The sequence below is a fragment of the Eutrema salsugineum genome, unplaced genomic scaffold (genome assembly GCF_000478725.1).
Source record: "Eutrema salsugineum unplaced genomic scaffold, Eutsalg1_0 scaffold_14, whole genome shotgun sequence".
Classification (NCBI taxonomy): Eukaryota; Viridiplantae; Streptophyta; class Magnoliopsida; order Brassicales; family Brassicaceae; genus Eutrema; species Eutrema salsugineum.
The window spans coordinates 7,498,179-7,510,350 of record NW_006256877.1 but is presented as its reverse complement, the minus strand read 5'-3'; the positions used below and the strand labels follow the sequence as shown (position 1 = coordinate 7,510,350).

The 12,172-nt window shown below is 40.0% G+C and overlaps 1 non-coding gene across 1 annotated transcript; it reads left to right on the top strand.

Moving 5' to 3' along the window:
• Window positions 1–10,216: 10,216 nt before the first annotated feature.
• Window positions 10,217–10,324, top strand: LOC112088739. The gene has a single exon (XR_002900679.1). It is a non-coding gene; the product is annotated as a small nucleolar RNA R71 (small nucleolar RNA).
• The last annotated feature ends 1,848 nt before the right edge of the window (window positions 10,325–12,172 follow it).

Here is a 12,172-nt window from a genome sequence, read left to right as displayed (position 1 = left end):
CAATGCTTTCCCTTCATGCCTTGTTCTTTTTGGCGCTTGATCACATTTTCCTTGCTTTGTGATTTTCTTTGTTCCTTGACCTTTTTCTCTTGGCTGTGAAGACCCTGAGACCAAAAATTTGCCCTTGGATGCAGTGCCCTTCTTATTGGCTAGAGAGTTGGTTCTTTCAGTCATCTGCCAAGAAATTTCTTAAAAACAATGTTAGCACAAGATCAAGTTTCACAAGTTCTTCAAAATTTTGAAAAACATTTGTTGCAAGAATCGATTTCAAAAGCACATGAACAAGTTTCTCAAGCAAAGCATCAGTCCAATAAGTTCATAGCAATGCAAAACAAGAGTGCAAAGCAAGGACTCAGCAAGAAACAAATTCATTTATTTTCCAAGAAAAATCGATCTTTTTTTTCATGAATTAACTTGCAACAATTTTTAAAACTCAAGAACAAGGAATCACCAACAAAGTGCTCTATTTTCCATGACTATCTAGCACCCTAGTATTTATAAAAATAATCCCAAGGTCTAAAACAACCTATCAAAATCGATTCCAAAACTTGAAGTTCAAAAATCACCATTGAAGAACATGGAAAAAGATGAATTTTAACAGAGTGAAATACCTTGGGATTATGATGCAACGAGTTCGAAATGCAATCAGGATGATGTTAACAACTCAAAAACGAGCTCAGAGCACTTTGAATCAACGGATTTGGTGGAGAAATGAGAGATTTATGATGAAAACAATGGAGAGAAATGAGAGAAAGGGAGCAAACTCGTGGTTTTGGTGAGGAAGAGAGAGTGTGGGAAAAGGTCAAGCCTTTTGACTGGTGGTCAATAGATCTACTTTTACCTGTCCTTTTCTCGTTGACCGGTGTTGTAGGTGGGCTGAGCACAGCCCCCTTTTTGTAATTTCGATCAGTCCCGTTAGCGAATTGGAGAAGCCCAATAGGATCAAAGATCGACAAGCCCATTCACAAAGACCAAAACGAGGTCGTTCGGAGAGACGAGCCTCTCGTATCAAAGGAGCAGCTCGCCACGTCGACGTTGATGAAACAGCTTGCCACGTCGATGTAGATGAAACAGCTCGCCAGCATGACATTCCAAGGGACGGTCGGTCAGGTCTATCTACCCGGCCGCCCAAGCTACTCTGACCGAGATGTAACCTAATTTGAACACTATAAATAGCCCTGTAACTTTATTTATTACGGGATCCGTAATCTGAAATAGAGACTAAAATACTCAATACTTTTGATTGCTAACTCTTATCTCGCTAAGTTGACCTCGCTAAAAGACTTCGAAGAAATCATATCGACCTCACCTCTATCTAACAAGAATCTCCGAGTCCCACCTAGTTATATTTACCAAATTAACCTCGTGTGCAGATACTAAACAACAATTGGCGCCCACCGTGGGGCAAAGAGATTTCTTTCTATGCAAAGAGGGGCTCGATATGTCAGGAATTCAAACCAACGAGACGACCAGTCTGCCAACATCGACTACTGTCGAGGAGGGACTTCACGTGTCACCAGTTAACAATCCAGAGACCTCGAATAGGCGATCACCGACGATGAATCCCGTAGAAAACGCGACCTTACACCCAGAAGCGCAAGATGTAAACCGAAGCACACCAGCTCCTGCCGACGTCACAACATTATTTGCAACAATGATGGCTCGAATGGAAGAGTTGAATCATCAGACAAGTGTTCGCCTGAACAAACTAGCTGCGGCACAACTCTCTTGTCAAGACCAGGTCAATGTACTGCACTCGTCAGAAACCCAAACGCCGGGGAGACGAGCGCAAGAAATTCAGCGTGTACAGCGCGCCTTATTCAGAGACTCTCCCGCACCACCAACAACAGAAAATCACCCAACTTCGAATTATGACGAGGTGAATATCGGAGCTCCCGAACACGAAACGCGTCGACTTCAAATTAGAAACTTGCAACAAGATGAAGAAATGAACGAAATGAGGACCAAATCGCTAGTACATCAAGCTACTAGCTCGGCGCCTGAGATCGATCGCGTGTGATGCGAGTTGTAAACGGGGTTTTGTTGTTTTCGTTTTACTAAGCTTCAGGTTTTAAATTTATATCCCCTAAATGTCTGCAAGTGCACAGATGTGCACTGTAGTACTTAGGGTATCGATCCACAGAGACTTAGCTGTTTCAGTACGAATTCAACGCAACGCTTAAATCAGATTAGAACTAAAAGGTTTTGGTTTTGGTTTTGGGTTTTGGTTGTCACTAAATCTAAACTAGAAAGCAAAGAAAACAAAAGCAATTGAAGGCAATTAAAACAAGTAGAAAGCGATTAAACTAAGGCTAATGAAAGCAGGTAATAAGCGAATAAATCAAAGACAAATTGAAAGCAGGAAAAATCGAATAAGAAGCAAAGGTTGTAAGCAATGAAAGAAAAACGTTGGGGCTCAAGGGGTTTCGCAGGGGTTCATAGTCTATGCTAGGTCGATTTTAAACAAGTGATAAAGGTAATCAACTACGTATGTTCTAGAACTCGAGGCACGGAAGTATGAATAGCCTACATTCGCAGCACTAAACAACTATCTCTCGCAACCCTAATCAGTAGGTTTCCACTCTGATTCTGGAAGGGAGAAGATGCAATAGCAGGACAAGACTCATCAATATTCACAACTCAACTACAGGTAGGTTTCCACTCCTATAGAAGAATTGCTCGTTTCACCCTAGTTCAGACAATCAATGAAAGCTTTCGCAACATATCATATCAGATCGGCTTCTAAGTGGCCAGCAAAGAATCATGCAGTAAGATTAAAGGCAAACGAAGAACATCTAGAAGATTAATAATCCTAAATCTATCGATTCATAAGCAAAGACACATGAAATTCCCTTTGAAAAATCCCTTTAAACCCAACTGGGTAACTACTCAAACATATTGTAAACAATCATCATAAACGAAATTGAAGGTGCAGGAAACTAAAGAAAAGAAGGAAGAAAAACGAAGAACAGAGTTGCAGGTGGAGGCGCGATGATGCTCTCCAGCGGCGGCTCCTTCTTCGGGATCGACGGCGGCGGCTCCCTCTCTCTAGGGTTTGTGTGTCTCTCTCTCTTTCTATCTTATTTCGTCTCTCTACCTTTAGGAATGACTTAAAGGGGGTATTTATAGCTTCTGGGGTGGTTCTGGACACTTAGGGCTTCAAAAATAACGAAAGGAATTGATCTGGGCTTTAATTAAGTCGTCGGGAAAGTGAACGACCAAGTTCCGTGGTCGCGGTGGCTCTCCCCGCAGGAAAATGGGTGTTGGCCGCGGTCCCGGCTCGTGGTCCTCTTCCGGAACTGCATTTTCTGTCATTCTTGCATCGAGAGTATCTGAAGATCTAACCGTTGGATTGTCTCCAAACCAAGTGCATTAGAAATCTGGTTGGATCCTCTATGTTGTCTCAAATTTTGGGGGTGATCAGACGGTGAGAAGGTCTTCATCGCTTGTCATACTTCTGACGGTCTGCATTTATCCAAAATTGCTCATTTGTTCAAAATTGCATATCTTTTGCCCAAGTTTCCTGTAAAGTCTTTTGAAACTCTAAAACATTGAAAACACTTTAAAAACATTGAAAACAGAGTTAAAACACCTGCATAAGATACAATTATGATCCATAAAAGTGGTCAAAATATGGTGTTATCAACTCCCCCAGACTTACCTTTTTGTTTGTCCTCAAACAAACTTAAGTCAGGAAAGAAATTTGAAAACCGCAGGAACTAAACAATATCTCAGTGACCGTCCTTCTAAACCATAACTTATCGTGAAACATCTATTTGGATCTAGTCTAGAAAATTCTCACCAAAATACAAGCAAACTAGTCCGTTAATCCGTCATGCGAAAATCTACACACTTAGATCTGACTTCCAGTTAACTAGCTCTTAACATTCATTAGAAATCTCGGTGGTTCTCATCAAAGAAAGTCTAGGCAAGGCAATCTAGGCTAGGTGTAAAAATGGTTATTCTATGGGTAAGGCTTAAAGTGTTTACGGGTTACCTGAAGATCTGGAGAATGCAAGATATTATGCAAAACCGCAAGAGAGAGTGAAGCTGTTGGTATCCACAGTTTTCAGTCACTTTCTTCTTGCCATAGATTACTGGCCTTCTTCCTCAGGTTCTCTCCTAACTCCCCAGACTTAGATTTTTGTTAAACTTTCAAAAACATAGCTCTATAAACGCTTAGTTGATTCTTCTTGCTCCACAAATTTCGACAATCTAGGACTCATTAGGCTTTTTGTTTCCCTCTCTCTTTCCATAATTTTTATTTTTTATTTTATTTTTATTTTTTTTTAAAGAGAGGGAATACCTTTAGATATAGAGTCTTAGAGAGCACGGAATTACCAGTTAAGATTTGTCTTGTAAAGCTTCTTGATGTTTCTGATACTCTTCCTTCCCAATTCCATTCAGTCTCCTTTGTGAGTGACTGAAAACTGCGTCGCTCCTCTTCTCTCCGACGTTTTTGCACATATCTGCTGATATAAACTAAAGAGAGAATGCACGAGGATTGAAAACAAGGGTTTTGGGTTTAGGGTATGGTACCAGATAAAGATAAACTGGTCATCTAGGACGACAAAGAGTAGTAAAAGTGAGGGTAAAAGACGTCCTAAATGTGTATGTCGATGCCTGCCTAAAATCAATGATGAGAAAATTAAATGTCAATATTAAGGTCAAATAAAATGAGCTAGTATATCCTGTCAGAAAGAATCTCCATGAATAGAAGTCCTCTGGTGGGATTTCGTAGTGCAAGTATTCTAGCTACCGCCTAGTCTAGGCATAAATCACAAAAGAGCAAAAAACGAGGAAATAGCGTAGAAGCACACTGGTCTAATTCATCATAGAAATGTTTATTGTGTTCCTGGTTTGAAAACTTTTTGAAAACGATTTTTTTTTTTTTTTTTTTTTTTTGAAAATTTTTAATGAAAAACTTTTTGAAAAATTTTATGAGTCCAAAACAAACTCAAAACAAATCAAATTTCATTAGTAACGGATGAACATCCTCCCCCAGACTTATTTCACACTGTCCTCAATGTGATAAATCTTGGAAAGAATGGTAAAGAAAATAGAAATGTTGAAATGTTTAAGTGAACTTATCGTGCTGGAGAGTGCTAAACCTGAATTTAAATGAAACAGAAACAAAGCAATGGAAATAGAAAATAAAGGTCAAAGGGAAATAGATAAAATACCAAGTGGGTTGCCTCCCACTAAGCGCTTGTTTCAAGTCGTTAACTTGACATTGTTGCTCGATTAGACTTAACCGGGGTCGCGACGCTCCTTGATTTCATCATTGGCCGATGATGGATCAATCAAAAACATCACTTCTCTTTCGTCCTCGGTTTCTTCAGCCAGGTATGGCTTTACACGCTGTCCATTCACTGTAAATGAGTTTCCGGTTCTGTCCCACAGGACTATGGCTCCGTATGGCTTGACTTCCTTTATCGTGAAGGGTCCGGACCATCTTGAACGTAATTTTCCTGGAAAAAGCTTAAGACGAGAATTGAAAAGAAGAACTTTATCGTTAGGAGCAAAAGTTCTATGAATAATCTTCTTATCATGATATGCTTTAGTCTTCTCCTTGTAGATCTTCGAGTTTTTGTAGGCATTGTGTCGGATTTCTTCTAACTCGTGCAGTTGAAGTAGTCTTCTTTCTCCAGCTGTTTTCAGATTCATGTTCATCTCTTTGATAGCCCATTGCGCCTTATACTCTAGTTCTACTGGAAGGTGGCATGCTTTTCCATAAACTAGATTGAATGGTGTTGTTCCTAATGGTGTCTTGAATGCTGTTCGATATGCCCATAATGCATCGTCAAGCTTGGTAGACCAATCTTTGCGATGAACTGCAGTAGTTTTCTGCAAAATCGACGTGATTTCTCTGTTTGAGATTTCTACTTGACCGCTGGTTTGGGGATGGTATGGAGAAGCAACTTTATGTGTAACTCCATTCTTTCTAAGAAGATTCTCGAAAACTCTGTTGATGAAGTGCGATCCTCCGTCGCTTATCACAATTCTAGGAACTCTAAACCGCGGGAATAAAACAGATTTAAACAGCTTCATGATGACTTTTGCATCATTGGTGGGGCTAGCGACTGCTTCTACCCACTTAGAGACGTAGTCTACTGCTACTAAGATGTATTGGTTTCCAAAAGAAGTAGGAAAGGGTCCCATAAAATCTATTCCCCAGACATCAAAAATTTCGACTTCGAGAATAAAATTTTGAGGCATCTCGTTCCTTTTGCTTATGTTTCCCATCCTTTGGCATTTATCGCATCGCGATATATAAGCTTGAGTATCTTTGAACAAAGTAGGCTACCAAAAACAAGCTTGTAAGATTTTTGAAGCGGTTTTGAAGGTTGCAAAGTGTCCTGTGTAAGACGAGCTATGGCATCCGAATAAAACTCCTTCCATCTCTTCTTCAGCCACGCATCTTCGGAATAACCCATCAGCACATCTCTTATAGAGATAGGGTTCATCCCAAAAATAATGTCTTATGTCTTTCAGAAACTTTTTCTTCCTATAACCAAAGAATTGCGGTGGTTCTACATCAGCTGCTAGGTAATTCGCTATGTGCCTAAACCATGGGGTGTTGAAAGCATCTGCTCGTCGCATTAGAGGACGTGGTGGTGCGGTATTAGCATTGGGGGTAGTATCTATTGCATAGATGTTTTCTTCAGGCAAACTGTCATTTAAAGGCAGTCTTTCTTCAATTCGAATTTGTGAAAGATGGTCTGCAACTCCATTATCTGCTCCTTTCCGATCTCGAATTTCGATATCGAATTCTTGCAGTAAGAGGATCCATCTTATCAACCGAGGTTTAGCGTCTTTCTTAGACATTAAATACTTGATTGCAGCATGATCAGTATGAACTATGACCATAGATCCTACGAGATAAGAACGGAATTTCTCAAATGCAAATACGACAGCTAAGAGTTCTTTCTCTGTTGTAGCATAATTGCATTGAGCTTCGTCTAGAGTTCTGCTAGCGTAGTAGATTACGTGCAGTTTCTTATCTTTTCGTTGGCCAGGCACTGCTCCGACTGCATAGTCACTTGCATCGCACATGATTTCGAATGGGAGTTCCAAATCAGGTGCTTGCACGACAGGGGCGGAGACAAGAGCTTGTTTGATCTTATGAAACGCGGCTAAGCACTAATCATCGAACTCGAATTTCGTTTCCTTGCAAAGCAAACGCGTAAGAGGTCTAGCTATTTGAGAAAAATCTTTTATGAATCGCCTATAGAATCCTGCGTGTCCTAAGAAACTACGAATTCCTTTTACGTTTGTGGGAGGTTGTAGGCTTGTCATGACTTCGATTTTAGCTTTGTCAACTTCAATACCTTTTCCGGAAATTCTGTGCCCAAGCACGATTCCGTCTTGTACCATGAAGTGACATTTTTCCCAATTTAATACTAAGTGCTTATCTTCACATCTTTGCAGAACTTTACCAAGATTGGCTAAGCATTTTTCAAAAGAAGATCCATAAACAGAGAAATCGTCCATGAATACTTCCATCAAATCCTCAATAAAATCTGTGAAGATCGACATCATGCACCGCTGGAAGGTAGCAGGTGCATTACACAATCCAAAAGGCATACGTCTGTAAGCGAACGTGCCATATGGACAAGTGAATGTCGATTTTTCTTGATCCTCCGGGCGAATAGGAATTTGGAAAAATCCGGAGTATCCATCAAGAAAGCAATAGTAGGGGTGATTAGCTAATCTTTCTAGCATTTGATCTATGAAGGGGAGTGGAAAATGATCTTTCCTAGTTGCTGCATTCAGTTTCCGGTAATCGATGCACATACGATGTCCAGTTACTGTTCTTGTAGCGATCATTTCATCTTTATCATTTTTAATGACAGTGACTCCTCCTTTCTTTGGAACAACATGAACTGGGCTAACCCAAGTGCTATCTAAGATAGGAAAGATTATTCCAGCTTCTAAAAGCTTCATAATCTCCTTCTTGACAACATCCATGAGATTAGGGTTCAGTCTCCTTTGACTTTCGATTGAGTTTTTAGCATTATCCTCTAGATTTATCTTGTACATACAAAGATCTGGAGAGATTCCAGGTATGTCATCAAGTGAATATCCTAAGGCTTTTCTATGCTTTCTCAGCTCAGTCAACAGCATTGTGGTTTCTTCTTCCATCAAACCAGAGTTTATTTTGACAGGATAAGTAGAATTTGGTCCAAGGAAAGCGTACTTAAGTCCGACGGGAAGAGGTTTAAGCTCGACTTTAGGGGCTTTAAGCTCGCTCCAAGGATCATTAATTGCTGCGGCAGTGTCTTTAAGAGGTGTAGGAATGTTTGTTTGGTTCTTAAGATCTAGATAGTGAAGAGGTTTCCTATAAGTTTCGGATTTATCAAGCATACGTGTGCACTCACTTGAAATTTCTTCAAGGAAATTGCATTCATCTTTTGCGGGTGAAAGCGTGACACTTAAAGGGTCATCTAGAAGCAGATCTTCATAGACTTCCTCAATAATTCCGTCTAACTCATCAACCCAACAAATTTTGCCATCTAAAGTTGGTTTATCGAAACTTTTGTTCATGTCAAACTGCGTAACTAGACCGGCTAGATGAAGGTCGATTTTTCCTTCAGGAACATTGATTATGGCTCCGGCTGTAGATAGGAATGGTCTTCCAAGAAGAAGTGGATCCTTAGGTTCTTTTTCTAGCTCTAGAACTACGAAATCGGTTGGTATGGAACATTTTTCGATTTCGAGGGGAACATCTACTAAGATATCTACAGGTTGTCTAACAGAACGATCAGCTAATACTAAGGAGATTTTAGTGGGCTTCAAAGTGTGATGTCCTAAACGTTTTGCTACTGAAAGTGGCATCATGTTTATGCTAGAACCTAAATCACAGAGAGCACGCTCAAAAGCTACATCATTGATGGTGCATGAAAGTACGAAGCTTCTAGGATCATTTTTCTTTTCAGGGATTCGGCTTTGCAGGATAGAACTACATTCATGGGTTATCATCATAACGCCTTCTTCAAGTGTTAAAGAATTTGTTAGAATACCCTTCATGTATTTTCTTAAAGCGGGAATCATAGCACAAGCTTCTACGAAAGGTAATCTCACATTTAATTGATGGATTAGCTCTTTCAGCTTAGCTTTTTCTTTCTCTTTCTTAGGGGCTTTTAAGGCTCTAGGATATGGAGGTTTAGGTTTATAGACACGAGTTGGCGGAGGTGGAATTGGGTCTTCTCCGAGAATTTCCCGGGATAAATCTTCTTTTACTTCTTGTCCATCCTTTTCTCTTACCACTTCTTTTTCAACATCTTCATTCGTGATTCTTTCTCTTTCTTTCTCCTTTTCCTTACCCTTTTCCTCATCTTCGGGATCTTTAGGAAATTCAGGCTCTTTGTAAGCTAATCCACTCCTAAGTGTGATAGCTTTCACATCATCAGAGGGATCTGCTTCACTTGAGCTTTCGAAAGAATTTTCACTTGGCTCCTCTTCAGATTTTTCTAAGTTTTTAGAATTAGTTTTGGTCATTATGCTAAGGAGGGTGAAAAATATTTCATCGAAATCTTTTTTCATCTCTTTTAGTTCAGATCTAAGATCACTAATCTCTTGAGACATAGATTTTTCAAGCTCTAAATCCTTTTTGTTTAGGTTTTCAGCTTCAGAAGAGGGAAAACTAGGATATGAAACAGGGTTAGATTGAATAGCCGAGATTGGTTCGGAAGGTGGTGTCCAACCGGGCTTGGAAGACGTTTTCCTGCGGTCAGGTGGCTCACGACCGCGGTGAAACACGTCTTGGCCGCGGTCAGAACAGCCACGACCGCGGTGAAAGGTTGCTTGGCTGCGGTCCGGACGAATGGACCCGCGGTGATCAGAAACAAATGGAAAGTCTTGAATTTGATAGACTTCTGCAGTGTTCATCATCCCTTAATCATAAGAATCCATTGGGTTGTCCCAGCCATCAAAGTTACACGTATTGTGTACCCTATTTGGTTGTTGCAATCCAAGATGACTCATTATGTGACGGAGACACTTTATAACTTCCGAAATTTCTTCTTTCTTCTCAGAAAGTGCAGAATTACCAAAGGTTACTTGATTTCGGATGCTGTTTCCTAAATTTTTAATGAAAAGGTGAGCATCTTCTACAGATCTAGTTGTGAAATCTCCATTACTTGCTATATCAAAAGAGTGTCGTAACTCTGGAGTTATACCGTGATAGAAGATACTTAGCATGTATTCCTCGGCATATCCATGGTGTGGACAATCTCTTTGGTATTCCCTAAATCTTACCCAAGTATCTAAAAGATCTTCATCTTCTTTTTGTTTAAAAGTTCTTATCTTCTTTCTTAAGAAATTTGCAAGATTTCTTGTGTAAAAACGATTTAGGAAAGCAGTTTTACACGCTGCCCACGTTTTTAGTGAAGCAGGTGGCAAAGATTTTAGCCATTTGCTGGCATTATCTCTAAGAGTGAATGGGAAAAGACTACACTTGTGGTAATCCCCATTTGCTGTAATGATTGCACATAATTCTTCGAAAGTCTCGATATGGTCTATCGGGTTTTCGAATGAATAACCAGAGAATTGATTTTGTTGAACTAAATGGATATGGGGTACCTTAATTTCGGTTTTGCCATCCTCAGGTAAGGCTGGTTGAATAGCTCTTCGATCTCCCATGAACTTTTCGAGTGAATCGAAACTTCCAATCAGTTCTTCATCATCTTTGTGTTTGACCGATCCGATCAGCTCATTGTCATCATAGATCGGTTCTTCAAACTCATCATCAGTCAGGTCATCGTCGCTTGGATCACCATCTACACGATTTGGTGGATCACCAAGAGTTCCGGGAACATGTTCCCGGTCTCTCATCTCAGAGAAACCTGAAAAATTCAAAAGAAAAAGTAAAAATAAACAAGTGTTCTAATGGATTTAAGCTGGGATTCGCAACGAAACAAATTTAAGTCCCCGGCAACGGCGCCAAAAACTTGATGTTGACTTGATGTGGTCGTGAGGGTTGTCAAGTTTTACCCTAATTGAAATCGATAGCCGCAAGTGCACAGCTGATCAATTGTAGTACTTAGGGATCGAATCCACAGGGAAGGAGGATTTTTTGCTGAAAAAGCCTTTGAAAATAAGTTAAAGTAAGGAAGTCTAGAACAAAAACGGTTTAGTAGGGGTTTGGTGGTGTCTTTAAAATGTAAAAACGAAATATTAAAAGAGAATACGGGAATTAAATGACGTAATAACTAAACTTAACGAAAATAACTAAAAATGCTAAAAACGGATATTCTAATGCTTAAATGAAAATGAACTAAAAAGGAAAGACAATATTGAACTAAAGCTTAAAGAAAAATCGCAGGAAATCAATGGAGAAAAGGCGTTGGGCTTCAGGGAAGTTTTCTTAGGGGTACGAACGATTCAAAACATTGCTAGAGAGGAAATTTTGATAAGATCTTAGCTTAAACTTTTCGAACTGGAGTCACGGACGTATGAATACGCCACTGTCGTGATCATAGACAACTATCTCTCTCAACCCTGACCAGTAGGTTTCCACTCTGGCCCTGGAAGAGAAGAGATGCATTATGTTTAAGACTCGTCCTAATTCACAAATCGCCCATAGGTAGGTTTCCACTCCTATGTTTGTTTTGCTCTCCCAAACTAGATCTGATACCTGATGAACACTTTTGTGTCACCAAGCATCTGGATCAGATTGTAGTTCATGACGCTACCTCATGCAGTAAAAACGAATTCAGAAGAAAAAGTTCTAAGATTCGGCTCAAAAGCTCATGGAATCCTCATCGAACATATAAATCCCCATCGAAAATCCCTTAATCCCAACAATAGAACTACTCAGACATAATAAACGAAATCAAAGACATAGTATTAAGATGTAGAATAGAAACCGAAATTGAAAAAGAAAGAACAAGGGTTCAAGAGAACAAATCTCTCTCTCCCTAAAAACTAAAGCTTAAAAGTATTCTAAAACAATAAAAAAGATAGCATGTGTCGATTAGGGTTCCTAAGACATGTATTTATAGTGCTCAAGACCTATCTGGACGTCACTTAGGGTTTCTCCAAATGAGGGAATCATTGTGGGCTTCAGAAATGGGCTTTTGGGCTCAGAGGTTGAAGGCCGCGGTCGGGACGAGTGTGATGAGTGGTTTGCCGCGGTCGGGATGCTCCTGACCGCGGGAAAATGCTTGTT